Source organism: Rhinoraja longicauda, chromosome 1, assembly GCF_053455715.1.
Source record: "Rhinoraja longicauda isolate Sanriku21f chromosome 1, sRhiLon1.1, whole genome shotgun sequence".
In the NCBI taxonomy this organism is placed as follows: Eukaryota; Metazoa; Chordata; class Chondrichthyes; order Rajiformes; family Arhynchobatidae; genus Rhinoraja; species Rhinoraja longicauda.
In genome coordinates, this window is record NC_135953.1 from 108,737,675 (window position 1) to 108,752,613 (window position 14,939).

The 14,939-nt window shown below is 42.8% G+C and overlaps 1 protein-coding gene across 6 annotated transcripts in view; it reads right to left on the reverse strand.

Moving 5' to 3' along the window:
• LOC144596164 (janus kinase and microtubule-interacting protein 1-like) overlaps positions 1 to 14,939 on the reverse strand; it is a 248,153-nt gene that overhangs the window by 154,574 nt on the left and 78,640 nt on the right. For all 6 annotated transcript variants that reach the window (XM_078404362.1, XM_078404370.1, XM_078404346.1 and 3 more), the window contains exon 2: positions 3,160 to 3,249. The gene's annotated coding sequence lies outside the window, so the exon portion shown is untranslated. The remainder of the gene's footprint in view (positions 1 to 3,159; positions 3,250 to 14,939) is intronic.

Here is a 14,939-nt window from a genome sequence, read left to right on the forward strand (position 1 = left end):
ATGTTCATGCCACAATAGCCACCTGATTGCAACAATATTTTTGAGCCACTGTGCGATAATGAGATAGCCAGAAACCCAGCTTCGATTCTGACCACGGTTGCTGTCTGTGTGGAGGTTGCATGTTCTCCCTGTGATCACATGGGTTTCATCCAGGTGCTCTGGTTCCCTGTCACATCCCAAAGGCATGCAGGTTTGTGAGTTAATTGGCCTTTTTTTTTTCATTGCCCCTATTGTGAATGAGAAAGAGGGATAACAGAAAGTGTGAACTCTAATATTCGGCGTGGACTTGGTAGGCTGAAGGGCCTATTTCCATGCTGTATCTCTAAACTAAAGCAATCTAAACATTAGCATGCATGATTTTTTAAAATCAATAATTCAATGATACTTTTCAGATTTAGAATACTGCGACAATTTCTAAATCCTTTTAATATTAACTTTGATAATGCAGTAATGCTTTAGCATTTACCATCTACAGCATATCTTTGAGAGAAAAAAAATGACATGCCATCATCAATTGGAAATCTTTAATTGAATATGACAGCATCATCATTCTTGATAAGCCAGAGAGTGAAATATTAGGTAGATATTTAAAGTACCCAATTAAATGCCATATTCTGTAGATTAAGATAATGCATGGCTCAGTTTGCCGACTGCTTTAATTATTTTGAGACATTAGCTTTAGGATGTGATTTAAGATGCCAAAACTCTTTTGGATCAGCCTTTATTAAACTTGTATTGCAGTAATTCCCAGTTCTACAATGGATGAGCAGAGGAAGTAATTTAGGATCCGATTATGGGAGAACAAAGAGACAGAAGAAATGGATGAGTAACGTGCATGTAATTTCAGATCAAGGTCACAGGCTGAGATAGGAATTATGGAGCAGAGAATGTCATATTAATAATTCACTACCTACCCAATAATCATGCACATTTATTTTAACAAGAGTGCAAATGTATACTAAAACAGTTGGTAAATTTGCTTATTGAAACCATGAGTTAAAATAGCTATACACATGGGAACTGACCCAGTTTGTCCTGTGACATTTATGTGTGCGCCTCACTCGATGATTGGTCTAACTAATTGCCTTACACATTAGATCACTCTTGCAGAGTTGGGTCAGTACGACAATGAAGCAGCCCAAAGTAATCTGAGCCATTTAAAGTCATGCATGCCCCTCGTAAGAGGGTGCTGTTCTTTGCCTCAAATCATTGCTGGGGGCTGGAGGGTCTTGGTATAGATGAGGGACAACTCTTCAGCAAAATGGACAGACAGGCATGGAAGTGGGGAACCTCTCCACACAGCTCGCGAGATCTTGGTGGAAGAGATGGACACGTGGAAAGAGGACTCAATGCTCAAAACCCCCAGTGGATGCTCCAGGTCAGAAATGAACAGACAAGGGGAAGTTGTCAGGAAGCTGATTGCACACAATTCCCTTAGGACATAGTTCCAATAACAAAAAAAATGTTTAATACCTCAATTTATGATAACCTGATACAATGTGGGTGGCACTGGAGCACAGCTGCTGCCTCACAGCACCAGAAACCTGGGTTCGATCCCGACCTCAGGTGTCATCTGAGGTACTAGCGTAAGAATCATTGTCGTACTGACCCAACTCTATGAGAGTAGCCTCATGGAGTTTGCACGTTCTCCCTGTAACCGTGTGGGTTTCTTCCAGTTGCTCCGGTTTCCTCCCACATCCCAAAGACATGCGGGTTTGCAGGTTAATTGGCCTCTGTAAAATTGCCCAAAAGTACAGGGAGTGGATGAGAAAGTGGGATAATATAGAACTAACGTGAACAGGTGATTGATGGTCGGCATGGACTTGGTAGCTGAAAGGCCTGTTTCCATACTGTATCTCGGGGGACTGGCTGGATAGATCTGCCAGCTGCATGAATTTTCTGCCATGTGGAACTCGATTTGTGGGTGTATTTCTGATTTGCAAACTGTTTGGGTTATGAACAGTTCACAGAAACAGAACCCTGATGGAATCTGTGAACAACTTGTACAACTAAGGGAATATAACCATTTTCAATGGCTATTGATACAATTTTGTAAATGCCTGAAGCTGTGTGCCCCCCGCAGTTAATCAGAACATAATTCTGGTTAGTACCTTTCCCTTGGATGGGAGACAAGCTAGAAATACCAGGAGCAATAGGTTTTCTGGGGAGATGGATACAGTCAAGGGCGGCATGGAGGCACTGCAGTAGAGTTACTGCTTTACAGTGCCAGAGACCTGGGTTTGATCCTAACTACGGGTTCTGTCTGTACAGTGTTTGTACGTTCTCCCCATGACCTGCTTGGGTTTTCTCCAGTTTCCTCCCACACTCCAAAGATATAGAGGTTTGTAGGTTAATTGGCTTGGTAAAATTGTAAATTGTCCCTAGTGTGAGTAGGATTGTGATTCTGTGTTGGGATCGCTGATCGGCATGAACTCGGTGGGCTAAAGGGCCTATTTCCATGCTGTATCTCTAAAACTAAAAAACTAAAGTATATTTACCTGTAAATCAAATACATCACAATCCTATTAACAGCATTCAAGTTGTCAGAGCAGCCTTGGGACTGACACTAACCTTGACCCTTCATGGGACTGAGTTCAAAACAGATGGTGGTCTGGGCTAAGTCTCCACTCAGTCAGCATGTTAGTGATTTACAATCACTTTCCATGCAGTAATAATCATATCATATCATATCATATATATACAGCCGGAAACAGGCCTTTTCGGCCCTCCAAGTCCGTGCCGCCCAGCGATCCCCGTACATTAACACTATCCTACACACACTAGGGACAATTTTTACATTTACCCAGCCAATTAACCTACATACCTGTACGTCTTTGGAGTGTGGGAGGAAACCGAAGATCTCGGAGAAAACCCACGCAGGTCACGGGGAGAACGTACAAACTTCTTACAGTGCAGCACCCGTAGTCAGGATCGAACCTGAGTCTCCGGCGCTGCATTTGCTGTAAAGCAGCAACTCTACCGCTGCGCTACCGTGCCGTGTCTTATCTTACTCTACAACATCAAAAGATTCCATGCAATTAATATACTTTTGCTTGATTTTATGCCTGATATCACTGAGCACTTGAATTTTATTCGACAATATTAACGAAAATACCAGTCACCTGGACAATTAAAACAACAGCACTGAACCCCACTTACACAAATCAAACTTCTTCTGTGGAGTGTTCTTGGACGATACTGCCAAAGGATTTGATGTCTCTTCCACTTGCCTTCTTTAGAATTTCATTTCTGAAAAGATAAAGGCACATTGGTCAGTTGATTGAGTCTTGAATGCAATGTTCATAAAATGTTATATCTTTAGTATTAATTCAGATATGCAGCAAGAAAAGAGTGACTTAAAAGGGCATTGGTATTGGTTTATTATTTTGGCAAGAACCAAAATACAATGAAAAATAAATTATTCTGCATGCTATTCATGCAAACTGCGCCATAAATGAGTACAATTAAAAGTATACTCAAGAGCACAGGTAGTGCAAAAAGCAAAAGGAAGCATGATCACTCACAAATCAATCATTCCCCACGCAGAACCTAAACTTGATTTACAGCACACACAGTAGCATTATTAATCAAATCAATTGTGCAATTATAAATTTATATTTCCACTGGCTAATGTGCTTCTTAGCTACACTGTCAGTCAGGAGAGTGTAGGACATAGATTTCTCCACAGCCCACATTGACAGTGGAATTATGGAGATGAATGTCCACATGTTACCTCTGCTGACGTCCACAGTGGACACATCATTGCAAGCGCTGAAATAACTCAAGTATCATCAGCAGCATCTCACATCGAAAGAAATGGTGGTCTGTCGTGAACAGGTTGCAGATGGTTATTAAAGCAGGATTTCCCCTTCATAAATCCATGCTGACTTGGACCAATCCTTTTATTGTTATCCAAATGCGCCATTATTATCTCTTTAATAATTGTCTCCAGCATCTTCTCCACCACCGATGCCAGGCTAACTGGTCTATAATTCCCCGTTTTCTCTCTCGCTCCTTTCTTGATAAATGGGATAACTTTAGTTACCCTCCAATCCACAGGAACAGATCCTGAATCTATTGAACATTGGAAAATGATCAACAATGCGTCCATGATTTCTAGAGCTATCTCCTTGAGTACCCTGGGATGCAGATCATCAGGCCCTGGGGATTTATCAGCCTTCAGTCCCATCAGTCTACCCAATACTATTTCTCGCCTAATGCAAATTTCTTTCAGTTCCGCTGTCTCCCTAGATCCTCTGTCTTCTAGTACATCTGGGAGATTGTTTGTGTCTTCCTTAGTGAAGACAGATCCGAAGTACCTGTTCAACTCTTCTGCTATTTCCTTGTTACCCAGAATAATTTCACCTGTTTCTGCCTTCAAGGGACCACATTTGTCTCTACTAATCTTTTTCTCTTAACATACCTAAAGAAGCTTTTACTGTCCTTGTTTATATTCTTGGCCAGCTTCCCCTCGTACTTCATCTTTTCAGCCAGTATTGCCCTTTTTGTTACCTACTGTTGTCCTTTGAAAGTATCCCAATCCTCTGGCTTCCCGCTACTCTTTGCTATGTTATACATCTTTTCTTTTAGTTTTATTCCATCCCTAATTTCCCTTGTCAGCCACGGTTGCCTCTTACTCCCCTTAGAGTCATTCTTCCTCTTTGGATGAGAGTTCAAATCAAATTGCCTGCTCAAACTACCCGTCAACATTGCTCTGACTCCAGGAAATGAGAGATGCGAGAGAACATTTGGCAATTCATACTTTTTCCTTGCCTTGGCTGGGTCACTTGGAAGTGGATGAAATTATTTGGTGCAGAACTGCCAAAAAGAATAATTGAACCCTTTTTTAAAAGATCGACACAAAAACCTGGAGTCAGCGGGTCAGACAGCATCTCAGGAGAAAAGGAATAGGTAACCTTTCGGGTTGAGACCCTTCTTCAGACTGAGAGTCAGGGGAAAGGGAAACAAGAGATGGTGATATTGCGAGATATAGAACAAATGAATGAAAGATATGCAAAAAAATATCGATGATATAGGGAACAGGCCATTGTTCGCTGTGGCCTAGGTGAAAACGAATTACAGACAATGAGACTCATCAAGACGGCTTTGAAGCTAGTACAACAACTTGGGTGGGGGATTATAGCTTTATATGATATTTTAGTATCTTTGAATCCTATCTTGTTCCCTTAATTTGTTCCCTTAAATTAAGAGTTTCCTCCTAGGGATTTTTTTTTTCAGTTCAGCAAAAAGTAAAGAAAGATGACAGACAGTCAGAAAATAGGTGCATGCTATGCGATACCATTTTCCAGCCGTTCTAAAGCTGGTGTCTATCAAAGCATTGGAAAGCCAATCATAAATGGCCCTTTCCGGCAGAGATACCAATGTCCAGTCAGTTTGACTTTTGAGCCCCAGCAATCTTTGTCTCCTTCGGTATATTTCAAGCAGGGGAGTTAACATTAGGCAACAAACAACCTGCTGGAGGACTCAGTGAGTCGGGGAGCATCTTGCGGAGGGAAAAATGGATAGTCGACATTTTGCGTCAGGTTCCTTCATCGAGCCGTATAACATAATTTACCCTTCCTTCTTCCACAACCAACTTAATTTCTTCCTCCATCTGTTCTTCTTCTTGAACGTCCCACAGAATGTTTGACAGTCTCTCTTATTAGCCGCCTATCAATCAACTAAGTCCTCTGTGTGTGTGTGTGTGTGTGTGTGTGTGTGTGTGTGTGTGTGAGTGTGTGTGTGTGTGTGTGTGTGTGATAATTCCTCAGCCAACTGGAACTGAAATCAATGCCAGCCAGCCAAGGCTCAGCTAGTGGTGGAGGCCTATGCTGCAAAATCAAGTGCATGTGCAATTCAATCCTCAAGGCCAGGGTAGTCACGTGGACAGAGGTTTTACACAAAATGCTGAAATAACGCTGCCTGTCCCACTGCATCTGCAGTTCCTTCCTACACATTTGGACAGAAGTTTTGTCTGGTATGGATCACTGAGCATGTGATTTTAAGATCCTTTTAAAAAATTGTTCTTATGTTGATGAGACTACTAAAGATTGCAAATCCATGGTTGGCTTTGTATGTGCTAGTGGGGTCTCAAAAAACCTTGCCATCCTTGCATGAATGCTCCTCCAGCAAATGCAGTTTCATTGGGATGCTTCATTTTGATTTCCTCTTGAATATGACTCACCGCGAATTGGTGAGTAATTGCAAAATTAATTTTTAATATAGTTTTCAGCAAGCTGTTTCTTGTGCTGTACAATAAGCAGGAAGGGGATTTCATGTCTATCAGGACGTCCTAATTAACAAGACTAGATTGCACTAAATGAGAATGTTTTCTACAGGGATCTGCACCTCACACAAAGTGACAGATGATGATAATTAAATGGATTGTACTCCATGTTACATATGGAATATCCAAGAGCTGTATTGTGGTAGCCTTACAGAGTTCACAATGCAATGGCCTGTCTGCACCAAGCTTTTGCTTTCCCATTTATACAAGGTTGCTAACTGTGCATAAAACAGCTTGTACTGTTTCAACAGGTACAGCTGTCAGATGCTTTTAAGAACTGAATTGCTCCACATTCTGTTCAATGGGGTAACTGACACTGAAGGGAGAGGCCCAGAAAATAATGCTCTTCTGTAATAATAGTGCTGTTTTTTTAATTAGCTTTAAATAATGGAATTGAAATTACCCAATTTATCTGCTTATCCCACATTACACAAATCCCATTAGCGCTCTTTACGTGCATTGGGAATCAATCAATATCTCAATCAAGCAACCACCATAAACGACGACCCCCATTAAAACGTATTAACTGTATTTAATTGTATCTATTTATCAACAATTTATGTACAGAATAATTTTGGAACCAACTCGAGAGCTCTTTAGCAAGCAATAGTGTGTTGGTTAATTAATGCATGAAAATATAATGCTGACATAATCACCTTTCTTCACTGCCGAACAAATTAAAATTATTTTCCTTCTGCAATAAATCAAAATAATATCTATACAAAGAAAAAATAATTTAGCAACCTGCAGTCTCCCGAAATGAAACTGGTGATATTCATTTCCCAACAATCTCTGTGTATGCTGGAAAAGAAATAAAGTGTTGGAGTAACTCAGCAGGTCAGGCAGCATCGCTGGAGAACATTGGTAGGTGATGTTTCGGGTCACTAATACATGTTTTATATGGAACAACATGTCAGGGTTTTCCTTTCCCGACCCGACTATCACCTATTCATATTCTTCAGAGATGTTGCCCGACCTGCTGAGTTACTCCAGCACTTTGAGTCTTTTTTGTTGTATAAGGCAACATCTGCAATTCCTTGCAACCCTTTTGTGTATGCTGGCAACATTTGAGATTAATGCTGAACAGAATCATTTATGGCTGATTTTGTAATGTCATTTTGTGTTTTGCATTTAAACCTAGCAGTATCTATAGCCCAGCCAATAACATGTTTAGTTTAATTTAATTTAGAGATACAGCATGGAAACAGACCCTAGGGCCCACAAATACCGTGCCGATCAGCAGACCCTAGAGCCCACAAATACCGTGCCGATCAGCAGACCCTAGAGCCCACAAATACCGTGCCGATCAGCAGACCCTAGAGCCCACAAATACCGTGCCGATCAGCAGACCCTAGGGCCCACAAATACCGTGCTGATCAGCGCTCCCCATACACTATCCTTCACATGCACTCATGATAATTTACAATTTTACTGAAGCCAATATATCTATATACTGAAACTCTCGTTTGTTTGTTTGTTCCTGAACTACAGCCAAAACGGTACACGATAGCGCGACAATTTTGTCCCACCTTACTCGCCTTCATCCCCTTGGTGCTAATGGAAGAAGTTTAATTGAAATCGGCTTTATATTTTTAAAGTTATTCACATTTTTAAGTTTAAATCTATCACCTAGGGAGGGAAGGGGTGGAGGGGGTAGGGGGGAGGGGGGAGGGAGGGGTGAGGGATGGGGAGGGAGATGGGGATGGAGGGGGGGGAGAGGGGTAGGATAGGGTGCTGCACCAATGCAGGAGAGGTTTGGGCCCAACGGGTCCACTTGGTCTAGTAAACTATAAACCTGTACGTCTTTGGAGTGTGGGAGGAAACCGGAGAAAAGCCCACGCGGGTTACGGGGAGAATGGACAAATTCCTTACAGACAGCACCTGTAGTGAGGATTTAACCCGGGTCTCTGACGCTGTAAAGCAGCAACTCTATCGCTGAGCCATTGTGCCGCCCTAAATGCTGTGAGTAGGTGTTATGGATTCAAGCCAAAGTATCACATAAAAAACACTGCACCAGAATGGAAAGGCTAGAAACATTTTTGCACTTCCCCCCAACATGCTTTTGAAACTGCAATATTACAGTGTTTGAACTGAAATGCCCTTGAAAAATAGACACAGGGTTATAATACATGATCAGCCACACGATAATGTGTGAGCACACTAGCACTGTTCTGCCTGGTTATGATTGCGAGGGTCAGCCAACAGTAATCAGGCTGTTGTTTGGTTTATTGCCTCAGCAGTGACTTGAACTTAAATCTGGACTGCTGTATTTAAACTCAGGCTATGTTATTATTCCGGGCATGTATCAGTCCAGGCAGAATTGCAATGCCTAAATTAACCTTGATGAAAGAGTGCAAAGCAGAACAAAGTCCAAGATTTTTGCAACTGCACAGTGAAGCCAATGGTGCAGGAGGTAAAGAGCAGACAAATGGTGCTCCTTCCTGCTGAGACCCAGGAGGTCTTCAAGGCAAAATGCTCAGAAGGCTGTGGGGAGAGATGGTTGCCAAAGTCAATTCCAGCTGTCGAGAACTGACGAGTTGGAGGTACAGTGGCGAGAAGATCAATTACCTCACAAGTCAAGGTCTATGCAGGCACCTTTATTCACACTGTGGCACTGCACAGTTGCACAGATGGTCGAGCTGCTCACAGCACCAGACACCTGGGTTCAATCCTGACCTCAGGTGTTGTCTGCAGGGTTTTTGCATGTACTTGCTGTGGCCGTGTGGGCTTCGTCTCGGCGTTCTGGTTTTCTCCCAAATCCTAAAAACATACGGGTTTCTACATTAATGTGCAGGGAGTGGATGTGAAAGTGTGATCAATGGTCGGTGAAGATTCATTGGGCCAAAGGGCCTGTTTCCATGCTCAATCCTTCAATTCAATCGATCTTCAAATGCAAGTACCTTTAGACACTGGTCAATGCATCCAAACTCCAGTCAAATTTAAACAGCCTCTTACACTGCCTTGAGGACATAAAATGTTGGATAGCACAGAACTTCCTCCAATTAAATGAGAGCAAGTCTGAGGTCATCCTATTCGCCCCCCCCCCCCCCCCCCCCCACTCCATCAAATCGATAACAGGCAGTCTTGGAAGTCTATCCTGCCTAGTCAAACCGCATGTCAAAAACCTAGGCATGATATTTGACTCTGCATTAAAATTTGATAAGCAAGTCAACGCTGTGGTAAAAGCCAGCTTCTTCCAACTTCGAACCATAGCTAAAATCAAACCTTTCCTCCAATTCGACGACACAGAAAAAACATTCACGCTTTCATTTCCTCCCGCCTAGACTACTGCAACTCCCTATACACTGGGATCAGCCAATCTTCCCTGTCCCGCCTGCAACTGGTCCAAAACACCGCAGCGAGACTCCTGACGGGTACCCGTAAAAAGGGACCACATCACCCCGATTCTGGCCTCTCTCCACTGGCTCCCTGTACGGTACAGAATCAACTTCAAGCTCCTCCTATTCACGTATAAAGCCCTAAATGGACATTCCCCCCCCTACATCAAAAATCTTCTAACCCCCCTCTCTAACTCCAGGTCCCTCAGGTCGGCCGACTTGGGGCTACTCACTATCCCGCGGTCTAGGCTTAAGCTCAGGGGTGACCGCGCTTTTGCGGTTGCAGCTCCTAGACTGTGGAACAGCATCCCTCTCCCCATCAGAACTGCCCCCTCCATCGACTCCTTTAAGTCCAGGCTCAAAACCTATTTCTACTCCCTAGCGTTTGAGGCTCATTGAGGAGGCGCTGTGAACTGTTTGTGTGCTACTGTATGTTTCTTTTTTTTTTTTTCCTTAGTACCTAATCAGATGTACAGCACTTTGGTCAACGTGGGTTGTTTTTAAATGTGCTATACAAATAAAATTGACTTGACTTGACTTGACTTGATTACTCCCTCATCAAGGGTACACATCAATTGGAGCAACTGCCTCGTGTTATTTGCTCTATTATTCCCACACACAGAACACTGCCATAAGCCATATATTCACATCAGTTTATCAATATCATACCTTGCACACATCCAATGAATGTAAATCTCACACACACACACGTGCCCTGACCGACATGGAATCAAAACCATTCACATTGCAAATGTGCTACATTCTTCACAGCTAATCCAATTCAGTAGTTACACCGACTCTGAATTTAAGTCTGTGTGTGGTAATAAATGTCAAAACAAAGGCCGATTTCATTTCTCTTCTGCAATTAAAATAAATGATTTTCTTCGAATGTTTGAATTATATTGCACTTCATAGACTAGGTCAAAATCAATATTAAATTATTAAAAATGAAATCCCAAATATTAATTGTATCAATGTTAACTCTATATTATTTCTAACTGACACTCCCTCTTAAAAGCAAAATACAGTAAACCCTTGTCATAACGTACCATGGGGCAGGGGTGGGAGATGGTGTCCATAATTGCCGATTGTCTGCTATAACTGAGTAAAGTATTATAATTGCAGAAGTAAAAACAAATGATTGCAGTTGCTGGTTACTACACAAAAGAACACAAAGTGCTGGAGTAACTCAGCAGGTCAGACAGCATCTCTGGAGAACATGGATGGGTGACCCTTCTTCAGAGTCTCGGTCTGGAACTGGGCCTGGAATCAAGGTGGGTTGATGGCCCCGGCCTGGTGACGGCTGGGAGAGAGGCGAGTATCGGTGGCGTCAATGGTCGTGTCCCATGGGCGACCGGAGTGCAAGTGCGGGTTTGTAGTAGATGCAGCTTGGAAGTGGCCGAGGAAGCTGTGTGGGCCGGTGGTGGCGGCAGAAGGTCAGTCCTGGAAGCGGTGTGAGCCGGGGGTGGCGTGGGCAACCGGCGCTGTAAGCGTCAGGGTAGGCAACGCGTGCCGAGGAGCGGCATCGGCAGCCGTCAGTAGGTCTGTCCGCTAAAACTAAATCCATTATAAAGAGGTCTGTTAAAACAAGTGTTTGCTGTACACAAATTACATTTGCAAAAGTCACCCGAATATGTAAAACATGAAAATGTAGAAAGTGTTAGGAGTACTCAGTATGTCAGGCAGTATCAGAGGAAAGAGAAAATGCCCATAATTTCAAGATGTTGACATTTTACAAAAACAGAATTAACGTTCTTCTTGCGGTTTTAGCTTGAGGCATGGGATCAATCCTCCCTTATCACTCACCCATAGAGATCTATCTCTATCTAACCTTGCTGGGAGCGTCTTACATCCAGATACATGGACAATAGGTGCAGGAGTAGGCCATTCGGCCCTTTGAGCTAGCATTGCCATTCAATGTGATCGTGGCTGATCATCCCGGAAACAGTACACCGTTCCTGCCTTCTCCCCATATCCAGAACTCCCAACATTTGATTTTACAAATTCAGAATTTTGATGTCCGAAATTCAGAATTTTACATCAAAATTCATAATATGGCGCGTAGTGCAACATTTCAGCAAAAAAAAGTATGCACGCCAAATGCGCATACGCGTTTCATTCATGTGTGAAAAATGACTATTTCCAGTCTGCAGTTCTTGGACCACATGTATGATGTCAGGCCTATCATGAGTATATTCTGCTATTTATAGAAAGGTTATTGAACAGAGATACTTTTTGCAACACAAAGAAAAAATTGTTTTGTTTTGTTTTTTCTATTTTGGTTTCTCCTTACACATCCCGATTCTCTTAGTATTGAATAAAAGAACACTGGTCATAAAATGTATGACTGTTATGAAGAAAGAGTTGATATATGCAACTCGACTAAGCATACAGAAGTACTTGTTGTAGTAAATTTGATAATCATCTTCCAGGGCCTAGCCCTTATTCGTAAACTGTGGCAAGAATGTCCTTTCTCAAATCAAGAATTCTTATCACAACATTAACTTCCCTGTGTCTTAGTAACTGCCAGGTTCAACTTCTAATGGTATTTTGCAGGTGTTTTTGACTACACTCCTTAAAAATGTCATTGGTCCAGGTCATGACTTCATTGAATGATGGTGACATTAGGATTCTTCTTTTTCATTTCTTCACTGCCATTTTGTTGGAACTTTCATGTTGAAACCCTATTGAATATGTAATCTATATACTAAAACTCTTGTTTGTTTGTTTGTTCCTGAACTACAGCCAAAACGGTACATGATAGCGCGACAATTTTAGGCCCACCTTACCATCGTCCTTTTGGTGCTAATGGAAGACGTTTCATTGAAATCGGTGTTAGATTTTTAGTTATTCACATTTTAAAGTTTAAATCTATCTCCTAGGGAAGGAGGTGGGAAGGAGGGAGGGGGGGAGGACGGATGATAAGGGGGGTTGAGGGGAATGGGAAGGGGAAAGGAGGGGGAGGGGGAGGGAATGGGAGGGGGGAATGGAGGGGGAGGGGGAAGGGAGGGGGAGGAGCGGGGGGAGGGGATGGAGGGGGTGGGGGGGAAAGAGGCTGCTGCGCCAATGCAGGAGAGGTTTGGGCCCAACGGGTCCACTTGGTCTAGTGGTCTATGAAACTGTGCATTGGTCATCTTGTTTCAACTACAATAATCCAAAATTAATCAGTAGTACAATGCGCTGAGCTATCTGAAAATTCCACAAATTTACTCCATACCTGTTACTGCTTCTAAAGTATATGGAATCCTACTTGCTCAAGCATTTTCCATATTTGGGGAAAGAAGCTCTGTTTAAATTTCCTGTCATAGTTATTTATTGCTTTTTGCAATGCCTTCAGCATGCAATGGGACAACAAATATATATCGAAAAGAAACAGGGGAAATGATTCTATATATCGATGAGACCAAGCGCAGGCTCGGCGATCGATTTGCTGAACACCTCCGCACAGTCCGCCTAAACCTACCTAATCTCCTGGTTGCTACTGTACACTTCAACTACCCCTCCCATTCCCACACTGACCTTTCTGACATGGACCTCCTCCATTGTCAGAGTGAGGCCCAGCGCAAATTTGGAGGAATAGCACCTCATATTTCACTTGGGCAGCTTACACCCCAACGGTATGAATAATGACTTCTCAAACTTCGTGACCCTCTCTCTCTCCATCCCTCTCCTTTCCCAGTTCTCCAACCAGTCTGACTGTCCCTGATTATATTTTATCTCTCTGTTTGCTTTGTTGTTACCTTCTCCTCATTAACAATGATCCATTCTACATTTTCCTTGATCTTTGTTGTCTCATTCTCACACCTTACACTTCCTTATCTCTGTATCTCCCCCTCCCGACTCGCAGTCTGAAAAGGATCTCGACCTGCAAGGTCACCCATTCCTCTCCAGAGGTGCTGTCCTACTTAGAAAAATGTCTGAGGTGGTTCACGAGTAGGTAGCAGGGGCTGATTCATTGGTTTTCAAGTTGTCTCTTTACTGCAGCTTATAATTGCCAGCACTGTTTATGTCACAGTCCAAAGAGAATGCAGCATCACTTTACCGGACATCTTACCAGACGGGAGTGGAGCGATTCAGCGGAACTTCCCCATTATGAATGGATACGTACGCTAGAAATATTTGACATAAAGCTTTAGCAGTTGAGACACTGATAAACAACTCATGCCATATTTGAAGACCTGTACAATGACTTCAACTGTACAGGATGTGTGAATTAAATATATTTAAAATATTTCCTTACTTTGCTCATTTCTATTAACTGGCAATGCACTAGGATGAATAACTAATGTACCTTTAAGCTTGGGACATGCTCTTGTTGTAAACCTATTGGATAGCAGAGTGATGCGGTGTGCCTGCTTCTTAAACTATGCAACACACACACTGGGTTTGCAGGTACAGTTCGGAAACTCAATGTGGAAGTCTGAATATGCTGTCTCATGAATAAATCTAAGATAGACACAAAATGCTGGAGTAACTCAGCAGGGCAGGTAGCATCTCTAGAGAACATGGATCGGTGATGTTTTGGGTGAAGACTCTTGTTCAGACTGATTGTGGTGGGGGAGTGGGGAAGGAGAAGGCTGGAAAAGCATCTGCAGTTTCTTTTGTCTACATTTCCCTAAGTAGGGAGCTGTCATGCCTCCAGCAGCTTGTTTTTTTTGCTCAGGATTCCAGCATCTGTACTCTGTCATCTCCTAGCTGTAGATTTGGTTTGTTTCTATATCTAATGGGCTTCTCCAACCTCCTGTACCACTTATCCTGTTTTTAGATTAATTTTCTTATAGAGGAGGCAGACACTTGCCCCATTGAGTCTTTCGACTTTAGAGATACAGGGCAGAAGCAAGCCCTTCAGCCCACCGAATCTCCATTGACCAAGAATCACCCCGTACACTAACACTACCCTACACGCTACGGATAATTTACAATTTTACCAAAGTCAATTAACCTACAAATCTGTATGTCTTTGAAATGTGGGAGGAAATTGGAGCACCCAGAGATAACCCATGCAATCACAGGGAGAATGTAGAGACTCCGTACAGAGAGCACCCGTAGTCAGGATCGAACCCGGTTCTCTGGCGCTGTAAGGCAGCAACACCATCGCTGTGCCACTGCACCACTCTATTGTGTCTTTGTGGTGTCTGCATATTTATATGTCTATGCCAGCTCTCAGAGCAATCCCACTCATTTTACAGTAACATTCTCTCTCACACAAGGCAGGATCAACTTCACCCTGATTCTCCCACCGTCAGCCTACACTTGGGGTAATTTCCAGTGCACAATTAACCCATCGACCAGCATGTCCTTGTGATTAGGAAGAA